General features: G+C 41.3%; 1 protein-coding gene and 1 long non-coding RNA gene across 9 annotated transcripts in view; one reads left to right on the top strand and one right to left on the bottom strand.

Moving 5' to 3' along the window:
- LOC102551711 (uncharacterized) overlaps window positions 1–7218 on the top strand; it is a 55768-nt gene extending 48550 nt beyond the window's left edge. For both annotated transcript variants that reach the window (XR_005504760.2, XR_005504761.2), the window contains one exon: window positions 7013–7218. This is a non-coding gene — a long non-coding RNA (uncharacterized LOC102551711). The remainder of the gene's footprint in view (window positions 1–7012) is intronic.
- Invs (inversin) overlaps window positions 1–19047 on the bottom strand; it is a 152845-nt gene that overhangs the window by 58992 nt on the left and 74806 nt on the right. The gene's annotated exons all lie outside the window — the stretch shown is intronic.

Genomic DNA, 19047 nt, shown 5'->3' with positions numbered 1-19047 from the left:
AGAGTTAGTTTGGGGTCAAGCAGAGCAATGCAGTCAGAGGCCAAGAGAGAAGCCAGATTGAATCAGTCAGCTTGGAGAGGAGTTTGCATCAAAACAGGAGAGTTGAGCCATCCAGCCAGAGCTTAGAAAGAACTAGAAAGGGTGAGATTATTCATCTGTAAGTCTCAGAGACTGGAAACATTCTATGCCTAGGTTAGATTGTATGGAGGCTAGAAGCTTCCAGGACGAGGCAGAGGTTAGCAGGTGGAGGCGCCTCGGAGATGACAGTTACGACAGGTGAATAAAAGTTAATTTTACACAATTATATGCAGACTCAATCTCTACAAATAAGCAGAAGGGACAGAATTTTCAGAACCGAAATGAAAAGGGCTTGATGTGTAGCTCAGTGGTAATGTGATCACACAAGAACAGTGTTTAATTTCCAGTAGACAAGGGGGAAATCGATCTATTTTAAAACTATTTGATTATTTTAAAACTATATGATATGTGTATGTGGTATATGTGTGGGTATGAATTTGTGTACACACATGTGTATATATATGCATGAGTGTGTGGAAACTACTGCTGATTTAGACGCATGCATACAGTGATTTAATCGGAGTAATAAGGATATGAAGATTTTGAGTGAATTACTTTGATATTTGCATTTAAATTTTTACTTTGAAATAATAAAACATAACAGGGATTGGGAAGATGATTCGGTTGATAAAGTGACCTGCAGGTATGAGAACTTGAGTCTGATCTTCAGTACCCACAAACCAAGCTGAATATGAAGACATGCTTCTGTAATCTCAGCACTGGGAGGTGGAGGCAGGTGGATTCCCAGGCTTGTTGGCTCTAGATGAGTAAACCAGTGAGCTTCACCTGGCCTAGTGAGAGACTCTGTCTCAAAAACCTGGATGGGAAAGTGATTGAGGAAGACCTGATTGACTTTGGGCCTCTGCATACGTGTGTACACCTGTGTACTACCTATGCATAAACACAAATGTGTACATGTACATACACACCTCATGCACACACAGAATCAAACATAACAATTACATGTAATGTTCTCTTTGTGTGCTCAACTCCTTTTTTCCCTCTTTAGAAGCTCCCATGACTTGGGAGTTTCTCCATTTAATTGATTTTTTTGTGTTTTGCACCATGACCATGGCAGCTATTATACGGAAACGTTTAATTGGGGCTGTCTTACGGATCAGGTTCAGTCCACTATCATCAATGCAGGAAACATGGTGGCATGCAGACAGACATGTTGCTTGAGAGGCAGAGAATTCTATGTCTGAATCGGTAGGCAGCAGAAAGAGAGTGACAGTGGGCCTGGCTTGAGCATCAGAAACTTCAAAGCTCTCCCCCAGTGACACACTTCCACCAACAAGACCATACCTCTAACAAGGTCACATCTCCTAATAGGCCTATGGGCCTATGGGGCTATTTTTATTCAAACCACCATACTCTGGTTCATTATCTCTTCACTAGAGAAGCATTCTGTTATGAGAATGTGTATTTATTTCCTCTAGAGAAATACTTAACACATTTCTCACTGTTCACAATCAGTGCTATAATGAATTGTTTTGTACATATCTTCTGGTAAGTGTACAAGAATTTCTGGGCTCTCTCAAAAGCAGTTCCAATTTGCATTCCCAACAGAAACATGAGAATTCTTGTTTCTCTACAATTTTGTCCCACTTGGTTTTGTCAAGGTGTTGACGTTGGCCAATCTAATTGGTATGCAGTGCTATTTTATCATAAGCTTAATCTGCCTTTCCCCAGCGGAGGTGGACCATGTTGTTAGCTATTTGTTTCTTCTTTTGTTGACGGCCTTGTCATGCCGTTTGCTAATTTGGAAACTCAACTATTTGTCTTTCTTCCTGGAATATTTGTACAGATTCTGGATACTCACCTTTTTGTTTCCCTTAGGATCTTTTGTTAGGAATGAGGTAATATTCAGAATGGTATTATCTCCCCTTGCACTTTATTTTTTATTTATTCCTTTTTATTGATTCAGTTTGTTCTTTGACAATTTCACATATATATTTAATATATTCTGTTTACTCTCTCCTCTCTCCTTTCATCTCTCTGTCAATCCTCACTCCTCCCCACTGTCTCCTTCCCACATTCATACCATTTTGTTTTGTGACCTAATGATTTAACCAGGATCATCCGTGTAACCACTGGTTTGGATATCATGATACCAAATTGAAGGCTAAATATTAATGTGTGTACCTTCAGGCAAGCAATATTCTCAACCTTAGCCACAGAAGCTTTTCTTTGCAGTGAATTCTGATGAATGCAGAGACTCATGAAACTTCAAGATGTTTAAAACAAATGGTGTTTGAGTACTTAACCCTAGACAGCACATGTATAGAACCTATTTAAGGCCCAGAGAATACTGGAGAAGGGAGAGCAGGAAAAATATAAGAGCCAGAAGACAGGAGGAAAGGCTGGTAAATACTATCTTCATATGTGACACAGTTAGTGTGAACAATCTCATAGTAGCTGTGGTATGCAGCAGGAGCCTGCCAGTAGCTAATCATGAATCAGGGAAGGGCTCCTGGCCCTGGTCCTCCCTACTGAACCGTTGGCAACTAAAGTATGAAGGAATAGTTCTCGATTTCAGTTGTGGACCAAATGGTATTAACTTTTCTTCAATGTTCAGTTTCTTCCTATCTTTTGGTATGTTTTTATAAGTAGATTATTGCATCATTATAGCTATTACTATTGAGACAGAGTCTTTGCTGTTTAGTCCTGGTTGGCCTCACATGTGTGGTTATCCTGATGTCTTGGCTTCCCAAGTGCTGGGATTACAGGCATGTAATCCATGTACAGTTCTTAGCTCTCAAGTCAATTTTAAGGGAGGCTTCTTTGTTACAACTTTTATCTTTCCCTCCACTTACCCTTCGGTTTGTTTTTACATAGCTCCTCATCTAGTCTATGAATCCACCTGACAGCATTCTCTTGGAGCCTTGTCTCCTGTCCTTAGGGATACCATAGTGACAGTTACTCTGCTAATGGCAGCTTTCTGGTCCTGAGGTTGGCTTTGTTTTTGTCAGTTCTCTAAGCAGCATTCTCTAGAGCTGTAGAGCAATCTGAGGACACCCTGAACCTCTAAGTGTATTTCTTAAAAGACAAACAAACAAACAAACAAGCAAGCAAACAAACCCAAAAGCCTTGTAATCACTCAGTGGGAAAAAGGAGTCTTTTCTTGAGCAAGATGTGGCTAAAACCATACTCTCTGTGACTTTCATGTGGTTGCAGTAAGCATTTCTATCATTACCTTCTCACTCATACATCCGTCCATGAGGCTACCATGTTCTCTTTATCTGGCCACTGAATACCTAGGCCATTTGCCTTCCCCTCAGCTGAAGCAAGGCAGCTTCAGTGCCTTTGACTTTGACTTGGAGACACCAAAGAGGCAGAAGTTCTGTCCCAAAAACAGGACCTACAAATCTCCTCCCATTGACCTTGGGTTTGAATTTGGGTTTTTTTTGGCATGGTCCCAGCACTTCTCACCATTGAACTTGGGGAGAAAACAGTTGTTCACTGACATACACAAATGTTCATCATATTTTGGTCCATTTATAGGTTTGCATATAATTTTGCCCTGGAAATATTATAACTATATTTATAATAGCAAATATAAATGTAGAGAAGGCATTCTGTCACATTTCATTCTAAATGCTAACCACATTAGATAAAAAATATTGTTTTATGTTGAAATGGAAATAATAGAAACATTTGTTATAATGATATCTATATAATTACATATTTATAAATATTCAAGGCATTTGCCATATTAAATTTTAAAAAGAAACACTATCCCTAGGAAGTATATAGGTCACAATTTTCAGTAATCAGTGAAACTTTCCTATAATGGTTGCAGATGCAAATGGGATTTGGAAGTATCACAATCATGTTGGGAGAGTGGATGCCCTTGTCTTGGGTGTCCTGTGGGGTTAGATGCAAAACTTTGACCCTGGTTTGCTGGAATCACTTCTCAGAGTTGAGCTTGCCGTGAGCAGCCTTAAAAAATAAGGTAATATCACCACTGAGACAGGCAATCGGCTTGCTTGTTGTTTACTAAAAGTTGCAGAGTCTCAAAGTACAACATTCCTTAAATGTCATTCCAACTCCACCACGTGCTGTGCTCGCAAGTGTCCTCTGCATCTGATACTTGGGAACAAGGGGAACGGATACAGACAAGCAGGTGAGCATACTACTTGCTATGGTATCCGCAGAACTCCTTTTCATTGCTGACGGGAGTCTCGTGTCTCCTGACAGTGTCCGCAGTGAACATGTTACCTTGTAAGAAGGGTGGAAATAAACCCCAGAACAGAAGGCAGTGAAAGAGTTTAAAATGCTGATATCGTTTGTTTGAAAAACAAGGAAAGGGCCCTTTGAGCTCCTCAGGATCAGGAAGGAGACATCTCCCTCACGTTAAGTCCAAGTGGTGAGTGAGGGGATAGAGACGGACTCCATTAGTCTATCTGTTAATAAATCTGAAGGGTGGGATGCAGGAGTAAGGCCAGCTGCCCAGACAGGGCTTTGCACTTGTTCCTCCTCCTCTCGGAGCAGGCGGACGCAGGGCACTGGAATAATGATTCACAGTGGCATGTGCTCATGGCTGCTAAGCTGCAGTCCAGAGCGGAGGTTAGTGGTGAGAGGAAGGAGGAGCTTGTTGTTAGGTGCAGCATTTTAGACGGAAGCACCGGCTGGTCATTTGGTTGAGACACACGTGAGCAGATGCTTGGAAGTTAATGCAAAGCTGCCTGACAGCATCCAGCCTATTGGGCAGTGAAGACCAGCTCTGTGGCAGCCGGCTTGTCTGACAATGAGGATAAATTCTGGACATAACTGATGGCCACGTCTGAGGCAAGGCTGTGGCTTTGGCCTATTTTCATGATGACTTGATGTTATCCATGGAGAGAGAGGCAGTAACTGCCTGACCACATGGAAGACTCTGAAACGCTCACTGGTTAGAGAGGCTGTTCAGCCCAGTAGGCTGAGACGAAACTGTCACTTTCACTTTAGCAGTAAGGTCTGGCCATACTTTCGCTAGTCCTTGGGCTGCTGTCAACACTGTACTGATAAGAGCTCCACGAGGAAGACTACAGATGGTAGGTTAAATACTCTTCCCTCTGGTGCTGCAAACCATGGGAACACATCATGGCTGCCAATCAGATAGTGTGTGTATCGTTTGTGTCGCTGTCCAATAAGGGCCTGTTTTCTGATAAGAACAGCAGGGAGCAACCTGAGGAACAAGGTTAGATTGCCTTGCTCATTAGTCTTCTTCCATTTGGATCTAACATTGTACTCGATATGGGGATGGATCTATCCTTGTAGACTAGACACAAAGTAAAATGTATGTTTTTTATGTAAAAGATACAACTTTTGGCACTTGAACCAGTCTCTTTTCAAGTAGGCCTGCTTCTCTTACAGTTCAGAAAGCCAAGTTAATGGAACACTGCATCTCCTGATTCTTGGCAGGACGTCTGAAACTTGTGCTTGGGCCCATCTTCCATCTTGTCCCCGGAGAACCATTTCAGGTCACAATATGAACAGTTTCAGTCACTTGTTCTACTCCAACCATAAGAAGTCGTTGATTCTAAACTGTTTCATGTTTTTGAGTTTTGAGGCCATCTATGGTGTGACCATGGTGTACCATTTTCAGGAAGGCCACCCAGCAATGGACCAGTAGTTAAGGGGCCATCTGATTGACACTTCCTTTTCCACACCATCCTCAGCCATCTGGAATCACTGAGAGCCGTGACACTTGAAAATCAGTTAAAAAAAAAAAAAAACTACTTCTAGATTTATCTCTTAGAAGCTCCTGGTCTATAATCCAAATGAGGCAATTTGGCTACTGAATGTGTCCTCCCTAGAGAGTTCCTTTCATGTGGGAGGTGATATATTGGCATTATAATATACCTATTTTTAAAAAACAAAACGGTTGCTCCATTCTGTCCATTACCAATTAAGAAGCTTTTCTTCTCCCCCAAAGCCATTTCAGGCTGACTCTGACTGACAAATCCTTCAGTGATATCTTGGACAAAACAGGGATTAGCAATTCAAAATGTAATCTGGTTCACTAATCTGGATTAATTTGTCCAAGTGATATGGTTCTAGATAAAAAAATAAATAAATCCACAATGGCCACAGAATTGAGGACCTTGCCCACTGATCCTCCAACAGTTGGCCTAAATTATCTCTGTAAACTTGTTCCATGTTCATGCGTCTTTCTGGATAGAAGGTATGTGTAGGGGTGATTAGAAAGGTGAAGGTATAGCTGTCAAGGTGAGACTCATGGGCTGCTGGTTTGGCTCAGTGGGTTAAAAGCACTTGCTTTCAAGCCCGAGGACCTGAGTTCAATCCCTAGAGCCTACATGATGGGAGAAGAAACCCAACTTGGAGAAGAAAAACAGCTTTTTCAAGATGTCTTCTGGCTGGCTACAGCACAGGTGTGGCAGTCAAGGGATGACTTGGAAGAGCTGCCTCACTGTGGCTCTTAAACATACGAGGATACAGTATTTTTAGACAGGGATAGGACTCCCGAGTTTTGTGACTGAAGAGGGAAGGCAAACACTTCAGGACTTGGGAAAGAAGCTCAGACTTTGAATTTAGACAAGCAAAATATCAAGCAAAATAGGAAAATAGTTAACAGACACAGAAAAGGAATGGGAAGTTTTATACATAACATTAATTGGAAGCAACTGGCAATTGTTTCTATGTTAAGTGCTTATTTTAGAATTCTACAAAAATAAATAACTTTGATATACATATAAAAGTATATATTGTTTGCCAATATTATATACTTTTACTTACAAAGATTTTTTTAATTTACAATTATTATTTCTTAAAAATATTGTAAACTGTTATGCTGTAAGGCTCTAGTTGAAGAAATGAAGAAGAAAAATAATATATGCTATTATATGTTATATATTTCAATTTATTAAAAAAAAAAGAAGCTCAGATTTGTAAGATGCAGGAACAGAACAACTGGTACTCTGTCTTTCAGATCTCGTACTGGATTCTAACAAAATGAAGATGGCTTGCACATGAATCACAGAGAGGTGGAGATGCGGCTGACCTACTGCAGTGTTTGCCACGGCCACCCATGAACAACGAAGCATTTCTATTAATGTTTAGTTCTGATTCTTCGCTATAACTGATGTCATCCAATACCCAAACATGGATCCAATTACAGGCCAGAAGTACAGGGACAGGCGCGACCTTATTTTAATCTAATGGTCACATATCCATATGCTCCCTGAGAGCATGTGAGCATGAGAAGCCTTAGAGTGCGTCATGTGTGACAACCGAAGCTGCAACTGCCTGTGACACTGACCGGTACCTCTTCCGTGTTTGTACATAGGCCAGGGCAGAGTCCTCCGTTGGCTTGGGGAGCTGTGATACCAAGGTTCAACATTAAGCTCCCCTGTGTAGGTACTGACCAGGGGTAAACTGGCCTTGGATACTACATTCTAGATGTTTGGAGTAAGACCTACTGTCTCCTATGGGACCTATTCACAGTTGACTTAGTCTAGGATGCTGTCAGTCACAGTAGTGTTGACATTCCTTACTTAGGCAACTTCCCAGGGTCATGCGGGGGACGAGACTGTGCCTTCATACTGGCTAACGTAAAACAGAGAGCCTAGAGCTCAGTGCTGCTTAGCAGTGACGGAAGTGCAGTGTGCACAGCATCCATCCGGCTCCCCAGCTCAGGCTTTCTACTGTGCTGTGAGTAAATAGCTCCTTTGTCTACGCTCTGGAGTCTAATGTTGATTTTAAGCATCCACGCAATATTAACAGACCAGCTTCTTAGCTTGCATATGGGCAAAATCAAATCTGAGACCTGTCTGACAATTCAGTATTATTATAGTACAGAGCACTGGGTAAGACGTTAACGTTATGACTAAATAGATTCTAGAATGACATGATAAGGAACGCAAAACCCATTTGTCTAGCATTTATAGCATTCAATTATTATTTTTAAATGAAAGCACATAAACTGGAGCTATGAACCATTACATCCTACTTGAAATAAAAACATACTTTCTGTATATACATAAATGGTTCTGTGTAATGAAAGCCAATATGTTTTTAACCTAGACCAGGAGATTACTACCCGCATACAAAACAGAGACTATAAATGCTTCTGTCTTTGGACTATCTTCCTGTCTCGTATGATTTAAGTGTCTGCTTGTATTTTGGATTTTTAGTCGGTAGAGTGAATTTTTATAGGACAGCAAAGCAAATAGTTATAAAAATCAAATTACTGAAGAATATGAATTTACTGAGCTCTAGAAACGAAATTGAGTCTGCATTGTTCTTTCCCAGTGGCAGACAGAGTCTCTCCTTCCTTAAAGTTCTGGTGGTCAATTTCAAATACTGTGCTTTGTGACAAAGCTTTGTAATTGCCTGTGACGGTGAGTGTGTCGCTAGCCTGCCATACTGAGCAAATCTTTGGAAACAGTTTAAAAAGTTCCTTGACAATTCTAAGCAAAGGCGAAGAAGGATGCTTCAAAGGCAGCCTCTGAGCTTTATTTGCTGTTTTCCAAGTTTAAGATGCTCATCCATCTGGCAGAGCAGCCAGACCAGACCTCAGCCAAGAACATCTCTCTGACTGAAACACATTCTGGCTCTCAAAGAGGATTTGACTGAAGGGAAAGCAACATCTTTAGCTGCTCCATGGCTGAACTCTGCTAATATTTCTCCCCAGTGCCTCCTCCAAGCCTTGGCTCCATCTACTAACTTGGTTTCCATAGGAATAGACAGAGCTATCAAGTGCCGCATCGTCAAACAGTATAAGAAAAAAAAAATGTTACTGCAAAAAAAAAATGCCTTTCTTCTCTATGAAGAAACTATGGAAAGACTCTTTATTCTAAGACTTCTTACCCAACAGCAGGATTTTCCTGTGTCTTTTGGGATTATGATAGTATATTTTATTTAGATTATCAAGTCTTCTCAGCAGACAGGAATTTATCTATAGGAAACTAACAAAAAATAAAAAAAATGCAAAAGTGCTTAAAAAAAGTGCAAAAGGCGTGATGATTATTTTCATGAGGGCAGTTCTATCCTGCTTGTGCTATTCTCTCATTTATTTAGGGTGGTTCTTTAAAATGGCGTGGCCTTTTAAAGTTAGTTTTACAGTTAGCTTACGACGACATTTTATACAAAGGGTGTTGTTCTCGTTCCTTCCCCTTCCCCGGTCCCTAGCTTTCCTCCCCTCCATGTGCAGCGAGAGCCTGTCTTCTCCCGTGCAGCCTCGGCTGGCTTCCTTGTTCCATGCCTTCTGTCACACCTGTGCTTCCCACCGCCCTCGAGATCACTTCTCCTCTCATAGCCCCCTTCTACTTCCATACCACACACTCTCTCTCCCCGTCTCTCATAATTTTAAATCAAGACTTTATGAATGAGAGAAAACATGAAGCATGTGCCTTCTGTTACCCCCTGAACTTCCCACCGCTCTCGAGATCACGATCATGATCCCCTTTCTACTTTCATGCCATACATTGTCCCCTCCCCGCTCCTTTCTATTTAATCTAATCCCACTGTGTGTATGAGCCGTATTACCTTCAGCCACTCACCTGTTGAGGACGTCTGGGCTGATTCCACTTCCTGGCTATTGTGACTAACCAGCAACAGATAGGAATATACAACTGTCTCTGTAGGGAGCGTCTAGAGTCATCTGGATACATACCCAGGTATAGCTGGGCCATATGGTATCTCCATTTTCAGTTCTTAAAAAGAGTTACTTTATTATTTATCCATGGGTATGTGTACGTATGCCACAAGTGTGTATGTGCCTGGTCAGAGCTACAGGCAGTTGTGAACCACCTGACATGGAGCCTGGGAACTAAACCGTGCTCCTCTGGAAAAGCACCAAGCACCCTTTAATTGCTGAACATCTCCATAGCCCCCATTTTGAGGTTTTTGAGAGACTGCTATACAGATTTTTATAATGGATTCATATCCATAGTCATATTCATAAAGGCTACTTTTTTTCTCATATCCCACTAGCATTTTGTTATTACTGGCTTGCTTTGATTTTTGATGATAGTCATTCTGACGAGGTGAAATGAAGTTTGAAAGCAGTTTTAATTTGCATTCCTCTAATGGATAAAGACACTGAACATTTTTCAAGAATTTATTGGCCACTTATATAGGTATATATTTACAGATTTTATTTTTAAGTAAGTATATACATCTCTCTCTCTCTCTCTCTCTCTCTCTCTCTCTCTCTCTCTCTCTCTCTCTGTGTGTGTGTGTGTGTGTGTGTGTATGCGAGTGCAATCGGCAACAGAGGCCAGAAGAGGGTATTGGGTCCCTGCAGCTACAGACAGTTGAGAGCTGCCAGCAGCAGATGCTGGGAACCAAACCCTGGTCTTCCATGAGGGAGTTTGATCTCTTATCCAATGAGCCATCCCTCAACCCTCCATTTGTACTTCTTCTGAGAGCTGTCAGTTCGGTTTATTGGTCCATTCACTACTGATTGGTTGACTGGGTTTTTTTTTAATATTTTTTTTATTAACTTGAGTATTTCTTATATACATTTCGAGTGTTATTCCCTTTCCCGGTTTCCAGGCAAACATCCCTCTCCCCCCTCCCCTTCTTTATGGGTTTTTTTATGTTGACTTCAGAACATCTACAGGATATGTATACCAAACCTCTTGTTATGTGCTTATTATATGGAACAGTTAATTCCTACATGTCCTTCACAGAGGCTCAGGATTTGGCCACGTGTACATGTTACTCACTACCATAATATAATGGTATGAGTCCCCTGACTAAGGGAAATAATAGCAATAACTCGTTAGAGGGGCCCCTGTGCATTGACCAGGGGTCAGCACAGGTTTTCAGGGAAAGCAAAGCCTAAGCTGGATCTTAAAGGATATTCATTTAAGCCACTTTCAAGTCAATAAAGAGAAAAGTGCATATGGAAGCACTGTGCTAGAATGAAAGATTTAAATCATTAGTGTGGCCTCTGCTTTAATTACCCTCATGAAGTAGCATTTCTAGTTTCCCTAAAGGTTGAACATGGGAATGTTAGGATGAATTATAATTACACCAGGAAGAAGGCTACAGAATAAAAAAACTATGACCTTGGGGTGAAGGAAAATAAAAATTGAGTTAGTATTAAGAAAGAAACAAAAAATTTAAGTGGTATGTATGTATGTATGTTTGTACATACATATGTATGTATGTTGCAAGCATATGAGTGTGGGGATACATGAGCCCTGTACGGGCAATTGTAGGCCAGGACATTAGGTTTCTTCCAAAATTGCTCTGTGCCTTCAAACAGGGTCTCTCACCCCTCCCCTACCCCATGAACACTGGGGTTAAAGGCATATCTCCATGCCGGTTTGGTTTTTTAACATGGGTTCTGTGAATCCACACTTGGGTCCTCATGATTTCATAGCCAGAACTCCTACACAGTGAGCACTCTCCCCAAGCCACTACACAGCTAAGTTTGAAAGTAGGCAGAAAGCATGGGTCTTCTGCCTCTCAGAATCAATCATATTACCACCGAAAGCAAGCTGGGTGTGCTTTACGTGATAACAAGCCTTATTTGTCATGTGGGAGGGAACTGAGCTGGGAGACATCCAGTGGTTTGCCTTTGAGTGTGAGAATGACTTGGCTGAGACCCATTCTCAAGTCACTGACTCCATTAAATCCTTCGATACTGCTTGAGAAGCCTAAAAGACAGACTCTATAAATGCAGCATCCCAGCACTCCACATCATCAAGCCCTGCTTGCCTTTTCTGTCTTCGGCTTCCTGTGTCCCTTGTCTATTAAAAATTCTGCCATGAGGGAAGCAGGTAGGCTAATTTCAGATCTTCACTTTCCCCTCAGCTCCTCCAAATCCAATCCCCCAGTTTCATCCCCAGCTCTGCATCAAACCACCTGCTACAACCCCCGCCGTGTCTGACTCTTCAGTGGATCACACAGATTTTTTTCCCCTCCAAACTTCCCTTCCCTGATTATTCCTTTATCCCAGGCCCCAGGGAAGGAGGTTCCTAACTTGATCTTCGCTGCATCCTCCTCTCCTTCTCTGCAGCAGACTGCCTGCGGTAGCTTCCTCCATCTGCTGGATCACATAGATCTTCTTCTTTAACCTTCCTCCCAACTCACTCATCCTATTCCCAGCTCCCAACTCCAGCAGGCTTTCTCTTGGAATCTGCCAGCTAGGCCTGACAGAGAAGCAAGTAGGCCATCGAAGTAGGTAGGCAACCTTCAGATCTTCACTCCCTCCTTGCCTTCAAATCCAATCCCTGTCTCATTCCCAACCCTATAGAAAACTGCCTGTTGTGGCCCCTCCTCACACTCTGCCCCATTCTTGGGAGACTAAACAGCCTGCTTCCCTCCTCCCTGTGCATCCCCTCAATGATTCCACTACCCTTATTCCTAAGTTTCAGCTTCCAATACCTAGGAATACGTTTTACCTGGATCATCCAATAATCACACCTATCTCAATCCCAGAATTCCCTACCAGGAGACACAAAACACAACCACCACAGTCACCAAGAACCAGAGAAGGATACAGAAGCCAAGGGACAAAAATCCACCCAACAAATACAAGACCGGATAGCAGCACCTAGAAATTACAATCTCCCCAAACCCAGATCCCCAGATGCCAGAATAAAAACTCAATCAGTAACAGCGAGGACACTTTGTGTCCACTAGAGCCCAGCAGCCCTACCACAGTAGGCTTTGAGTAGTCTGACATTACTGACGTACAAGAAAAGTCTTTAAAGTAGCCTTTGTGAATATGATTCAATGTCCTAAAAGAGGAAACTGAATAAATAAATCCCTTAAAGAAATTTGTGAAAACAAGAGCAGTGAAAGGACATTAATAAGATTTCAAGACTTGACCGAGAAAGAAATTAGGGAAACGACACCCTTCATAATAGACCCAAATAATATAAAGTACCTCGGTGTGACTTTAACCAAGCAAGTAAAAGATCTGTACAATAAGAACTTCAAGACACTGAGGAAAGAAATTGAAGAAGACCTCAGAAGATGGAAAGATCTCCCATGCTCATGGATTGGCAGGATTAATATAGTAAAAATGGCCATTTTACCAAAAGCAATCTACAGATTCAATGCAATCCCCATCAAAATACCAATCCAATTCTTCAAAGAGTTAGACAGAATAATTTGCAAATTCATCTGGAATAACAAAAAACCCAGGATAGCTAAAGCTATCCTCAACAATAAAAGAACTTCAGGGGGAATCACTATCCCTGAACTCAAGCAGTATTACAGAGCAATAGTGATAAAAACTGCATGGTATTGGTACAGAGACAGACAGATAGACCAATGGAATAGAATTGAAGACCCGGAAATGAACGCACACACCTATGGTCACTTGATTTTTGACAAAGGAGCCAAAACCATCCAATGGAAAAAAGATAGCATTTTCAGCAAATGGTGCTGGTTCAACTGGAGGGCAACATGTAGAAGAATGCAGATCGATCCATGCTTATCACCCTGTACAAAGCTTAAGTCCAAGTGGATCAAGGACCTCCACATCAAACCAGACACACTCAAACTAATAGAAGAAAAACTAGGGAAGCATCTGGAACACATGGTCACTGGAAAAAATTTCCTGAACAAAACACCAATGGCTCATGCTCTAAGATCAAGAATCGACAAATGGGATCTCATAAAACTGCAAAGCTTCTGTAAGGCAAAGGACACTGTGGTTAGGACAAAACGGCAACCAACAGATTGGGAAAAGATCTTTACCAATCCTACAACAGATAGAGGCCTTATATCCAAAATATACAAAGAACTCAAGAAGTTAGACCGCAGGGAAACAAATAACCCTATTAAAAAATGGGGTTCAGAGCTAAACAAAGAATTCACAGCTGAGGAATGCCGAATGGCTGAGAAACACCTAAAGAAATGTTCAACATCTTTAGTCATAAGGGAAATGCAAATCAAAACAACCCTGAGATTTCACCTCACACCAGTGCGATTGGCTAAGATCAAAAACTCAGGTGACAGCAGATGCTGGCGAGGATGTGGAGAAAGAGGAACACTCCTCCATTGTTGGTGGGATTGCAGACTGGTAAAACCATTCTGGAAATCAGTCTGGAGGTTCCTCAGAAAATTGGACATTGAACTGCCTGAGGATCCAGCTATACCTCTCTTGGGCATATACCCAAAAGATGCCTCAACATATAAAAGAGACACGTGCTCCACTATGTTCATTGCAGCCTTATTTATAATAGCCAGAAAATGGAAAGAACCCAGATGCCCTTCAACAGAGGAATGGATACAGAAAATGTGGTACATCTACACAATGGAATATTACTCAGCTATCAAAAACAACGAGTTTATGAAATTCGTAGGCAAATGGTTGGAACTGGAAAATATCATCCTGAGTGAGCTAACCCAATCACAGAAAGACATACATGGTATGCACTCATTGATAAGTGGCTATTAGCCCAAATGCTTGAATTACCCTAGATCCCTAGAACAAACGAAACTCAAGACGGATGATCAAAATGTGAATGCTTCACTCCTTCTTTAAATGAGGAAAAAGAATACCCTTGGCAGGGAAGGGAGAGGCAAAGATTAAAACAGAGACTGAAGGAACACCCATTCAGAGCCTGCCCCACATGTGGCCCATACATATACAGCCACCCAATTAGACAAGATGGATGAAGCAAAGAAGTGCAGACCGACAGGAGCCGGATGTAGATCGCTCCTGAGAGACACAGCCAGAATACAGCAAATATAGAGGCGAATGCCAGCAGCAAACCACTGAACTGAGAATAGGTCCCCTATTGAAGGAATCAGAGAAAGAACTGGAAGAGCTTGAAGGGGCTCGAGACCCCAAAAGTACAACAATGCCAAGCAACCAGAGCTTCCAGGGACTAAGCCACTACCTAAAGACTATACATGGACTGACCCTGGACTCTGACCCCATAGGTAGCAATGAATATCCTAGTAAGAGCACCAGTGGAAGGGGAAGCCCTGGGTCCTGCTAAGACTGAACCCCCAGTGAACTAGTCTATGGGGGGAGGGCGGCAATGGGGGGAGGGTTGGGAGGGGAACACCCATAAGGAAGGGGAGGGGGGAGGGGGATGTTTGCCCGGAAACCGGGAAAGGGAATAACACTCGAAATGTATATAAGAAATACTCAAGTTAATAAAAAAAAAAAAGTTAATTTAAAAAAAAAAAGACTTGAAAGTGGAAACAGAATCAATAAAGAAAAGACAAACTGAGGGAAATTTGGAAATGAAAAATTTAGGAACTCTAACAGGAAACACAGAAGCAAGCTTTACTAACAAAGTAAGCTGCACTAAGAGGTGGAAGAGAGAATCCCAGGCATGGAAGACACAAAAGAAGAAATAGATAACTCACTCAAAGGAAAAGTTGAATATAAGGAAAAAAACCTGGCACAAAACATCCAGGAAATCTGGGACACTATGAAAAGTCTAAATCTAAGAATAATAGGAATAGAGGAAGGAGAAGAAACCCAGGTCAAAGGCCCAGGAAAGGTTTTCAACAAGACTGTAGAGGAAAATTTTTCTAACTTAAAGAAGGACATGCATATAAAGGTACAAGAAGCTTATAGAACATAAAATAGGTTGGATTACAAAAGAAAGTCCCCTCTGTATATAATAATTAGAACTCTAAATATACAGAAGAAAATAAAGAATATCAAAAGCTGCAAGGAAAAGAGGTCAAAGTCAGACGTACTAGAATTACACCGGACTTCCCGATGAAGACTGTAAAAGCCAGACGGGTCTGCACAGCTGTTCTGCAAACCTTAAGAAACCACAGATGCCATCGCAGACTAGTCTACTCAGCAAAACTTTCAATCACAATGATGGAGAAAATAAAGCACTCTATGATAAGCCCATATTTAAGCAGTATCTATCTACCATCCAGACTCTCAGGGCACTCTAGAAGGAAACTCTAATCTAAAAAGGTTAGATGAACCCAATAAGACACAAGGAATAAATAATCCTAGACCAGCAAAGGAAAGGAGGGGAGGTGGAGGTACACTTACACACAACCACAACTAAACTAACAGAAATCAACACTGCTCATCGATATCCATTGATATCAATAGCCTCACATTCCCCCAATACAAAGACACAGACTAAAACAACGCAAACGAAACCAGAATCCACCCGTCTGGTTTATCTAAGAAACACACCTTAACATCAAGGACAGACATTATCTTGGGGTAAAAGGATAGAAAAAGATACCCTAAACGAATGGACTTAAGAAGCAATAGATTTCATCCCAAAACTTCTCAGAAGAGATAGGGAAGAACACTACATATTTATTAAAGGAAAAACCCATCAAGAGGATATTGAAACTTTTAACATCTATGCACCAAACACAAGGGCCCATTAATTCATAAAAGAAACAGTACTACAACTTAAATTCAAACTGAGCCTCTCACGTTGATAGTGGGAGACTTCAATAACTGACTCTCACCAATAGATAGGTCATCTAGACAAAAACTGGACAGAGAAATGCAGTAGCTAACCGAGGCTATAAAACCAATGGATCTAGCAGACATTTACAGAATAGTTCACTCAAACAAGAAAGAACATATTTTCTCAGCAATTCATGGAACACCCTCTAAAACTGAGCAAACGCTCAGGCACAGCCATGTCTCAACACATTAAAAAAAAGGAATTAAACCTTTGTGTCCTATCTGACCTCAATGGATTAAAACTGGATATGAACAACACCAAAACCAGAAAGCCTACGAACTCATAGAAACTGAACAAACTCACTACTGAATGAAAAATGGGTCAAGACAGAAATTAAAGACGAAATCAAAGATTTTCTGGAATTGAATGAAAATATATGCACAACATATCCAAACTTACGGTCTACAATGAAGGTGGTTCTGAGAGGCAAGTTCATAGCACTAAGTGCCTATATAAAAAAATAAAAATAAAAGAACAAAATTAGAGAGAACTCACATTAACAACTTACAGCACACCTAAAAGCTCTAGGACAAAAAGAAGAAATCAGAAGCAAAAGGAGTAGATGGCAAGAAACAATCAGATTCACCTCCGAAATCAATAAGAGCAAAAACGACAAACCACAGAATCAAACGACAAAGAATCAAAGAAACAGAACAGGTTCTTTGAGAAAATCAGTAAGATCGACAAACTCTTATCCAAATCAATTGAAAAACAGAGTATATTCAAATTAACGAAATTAAAAATGAAATGGGGGACATAACAACAGATACAAGCAAATCCAGAGAATCCTAAGGACACACCTTAAAAACCCAAGCTCTACCAAGTTGGAAAAATAAAAAAAAAAAGAATTTTTTATATACACTACTTATCAAAGTTAAATCAAGATCAGATAAGCAATTTTAAAAGACCTACAACTATAGCAAAATAGAAGCAGTTATTAAAAGTCTCCCAACAAACCAAAGGGGGCAAAGTAGGCAAACAAAAATCAAAATCTAGGGATAGATGGTTTTAGTGCAGAATTCTATCAGGCCCTCGAAGAGTTAATTTCAATGTTCCTCAAATTATTCCTCAAAATATTAAAAGAAAAAACATTGCCCTATTTGTTTTATGAGGCCACAGTTATCCTGACACCCACCACATAAAGTCCCCATAAAGAAAGAACTACTAATCAACTTCTCCTTCTGAACAGAGATGCAAAAAACACTCAGTAAAATACTTGCAACCCAAATCCAGGGACCCAAGGTAAACCCAACACTACTGTTCTAAGAACAAAAAAGCAGCAACAGAATGACTCCTGGTGAATTCTGCCACACTCACAGGTGAGTGCCTTGCTCAGCCATCATCAGAGAAGCTTCCTCCTGCAGCAGATGGGAACCAATACAGAGACCCAGCCAGTCTGTACGAAGAGTGTCAGAGACCTTGAACACTCAGCCCTGGAAGTCCCTCCCCTCAGGACTCAGAGTCCCATGGAAGAGGAAGCACAAAGAGAGTAGGCGTCAGAGGGGATGGAGGACTCAAGGAAACAGGGCTTTCTTATCAACAAGATCAAAGCTCATGTGGATTCAGACTGAGGTAGTGTGCACCCTCCTGGAGTCTGCACCAGTTGTGATGCAGCGGACAGGCAAGTGGACACAGACCCCTAGCCCAGAACTAATCTCCAGGTGATGACCACTTGCAATTCTAGCTTCCTCTGAGAGTCTCGCTGGGGTAACTCTGTGCTAGTGCTGGAGGTTCCTTGTCATGCATGTCAGGGCGCTCCTCTTTTCTTTGTAATTTTATCTTACTATTTTTAGTTTTATTTTATTCATATAGTTTTCTTCTCTGTTTTTTTTAAGATTTATTCATTTATTATATATAAGTACACTGTAGCTGTCTTCAGACACACCAGAAGAGGGCATCAGACCCCATTACAGATGGTTGTGAGCCACCATGTGGTTGCTGGGAATTGAACTCGGGACCTCTGGAAGAGCAGTCTGTGCTCTTAACCGCTGAGCCACCTCTCCAGCCCATTCTTCTCTGTTTTTATATTACAAATCTTTTGTACATATATTATGGCTTCCAGTTTAATGTGTGCACAGGATTCCTGAGTGTGCAAGCCTGTAGGTTTCTGTTTCTTGTGCCTTCTCTTGGCCTCTTTTTCTTCTGATTGTTTTGTCCAACTGCAATGTGTTTGGTTTTGTTTTCTTATCGTATTATCCCATGGAGGATTGTTTATTTTCTGATGGGAGACAGAGGACCCATGGATCTGGAGGGAGGGAAGCTGGGAAGGAGCTGGGAAGAGTGGAGAGAGGGGAAACCGGAATTGGGATATATTATGTGAGAAAGAAATCTACTTTCAATGAAAGGAAACAATGTCACCTCTTCCCTCTATCCACGGACAAACCTCTACATTCTGAACTGTCCCTCCCTTACCAGTCATCTACCACAGCAGACTTTTCGCTTTGCAACTGAGAGAAAGGCAACACACATTGGCGAAGAACAATGGTACGGTTTAGTGGTTGGAGTGGGAGAAACACTTTCAGATCAGACACTATTTTAGATGTACCCATCTGTGATTATCCCAGGGTAGGTGTCTTGCTGGCTA

The sequence above is a fragment of the Rattus norvegicus genome, chromosome 5, assembly GCF_036323735.1.
Source record: "Rattus norvegicus strain BN/NHsdMcwi chromosome 5, GRCr8, whole genome shotgun sequence".
In the NCBI taxonomy this organism is placed as follows: Eukaryota; Metazoa; Chordata; class Mammalia; order Rodentia; family Muridae; genus Rattus; species Rattus norvegicus.
The sequence above is the reverse complement of the archived record's forward strand: the minus strand, read 5'-3'. Positions and strand labels throughout refer to the sequence as shown.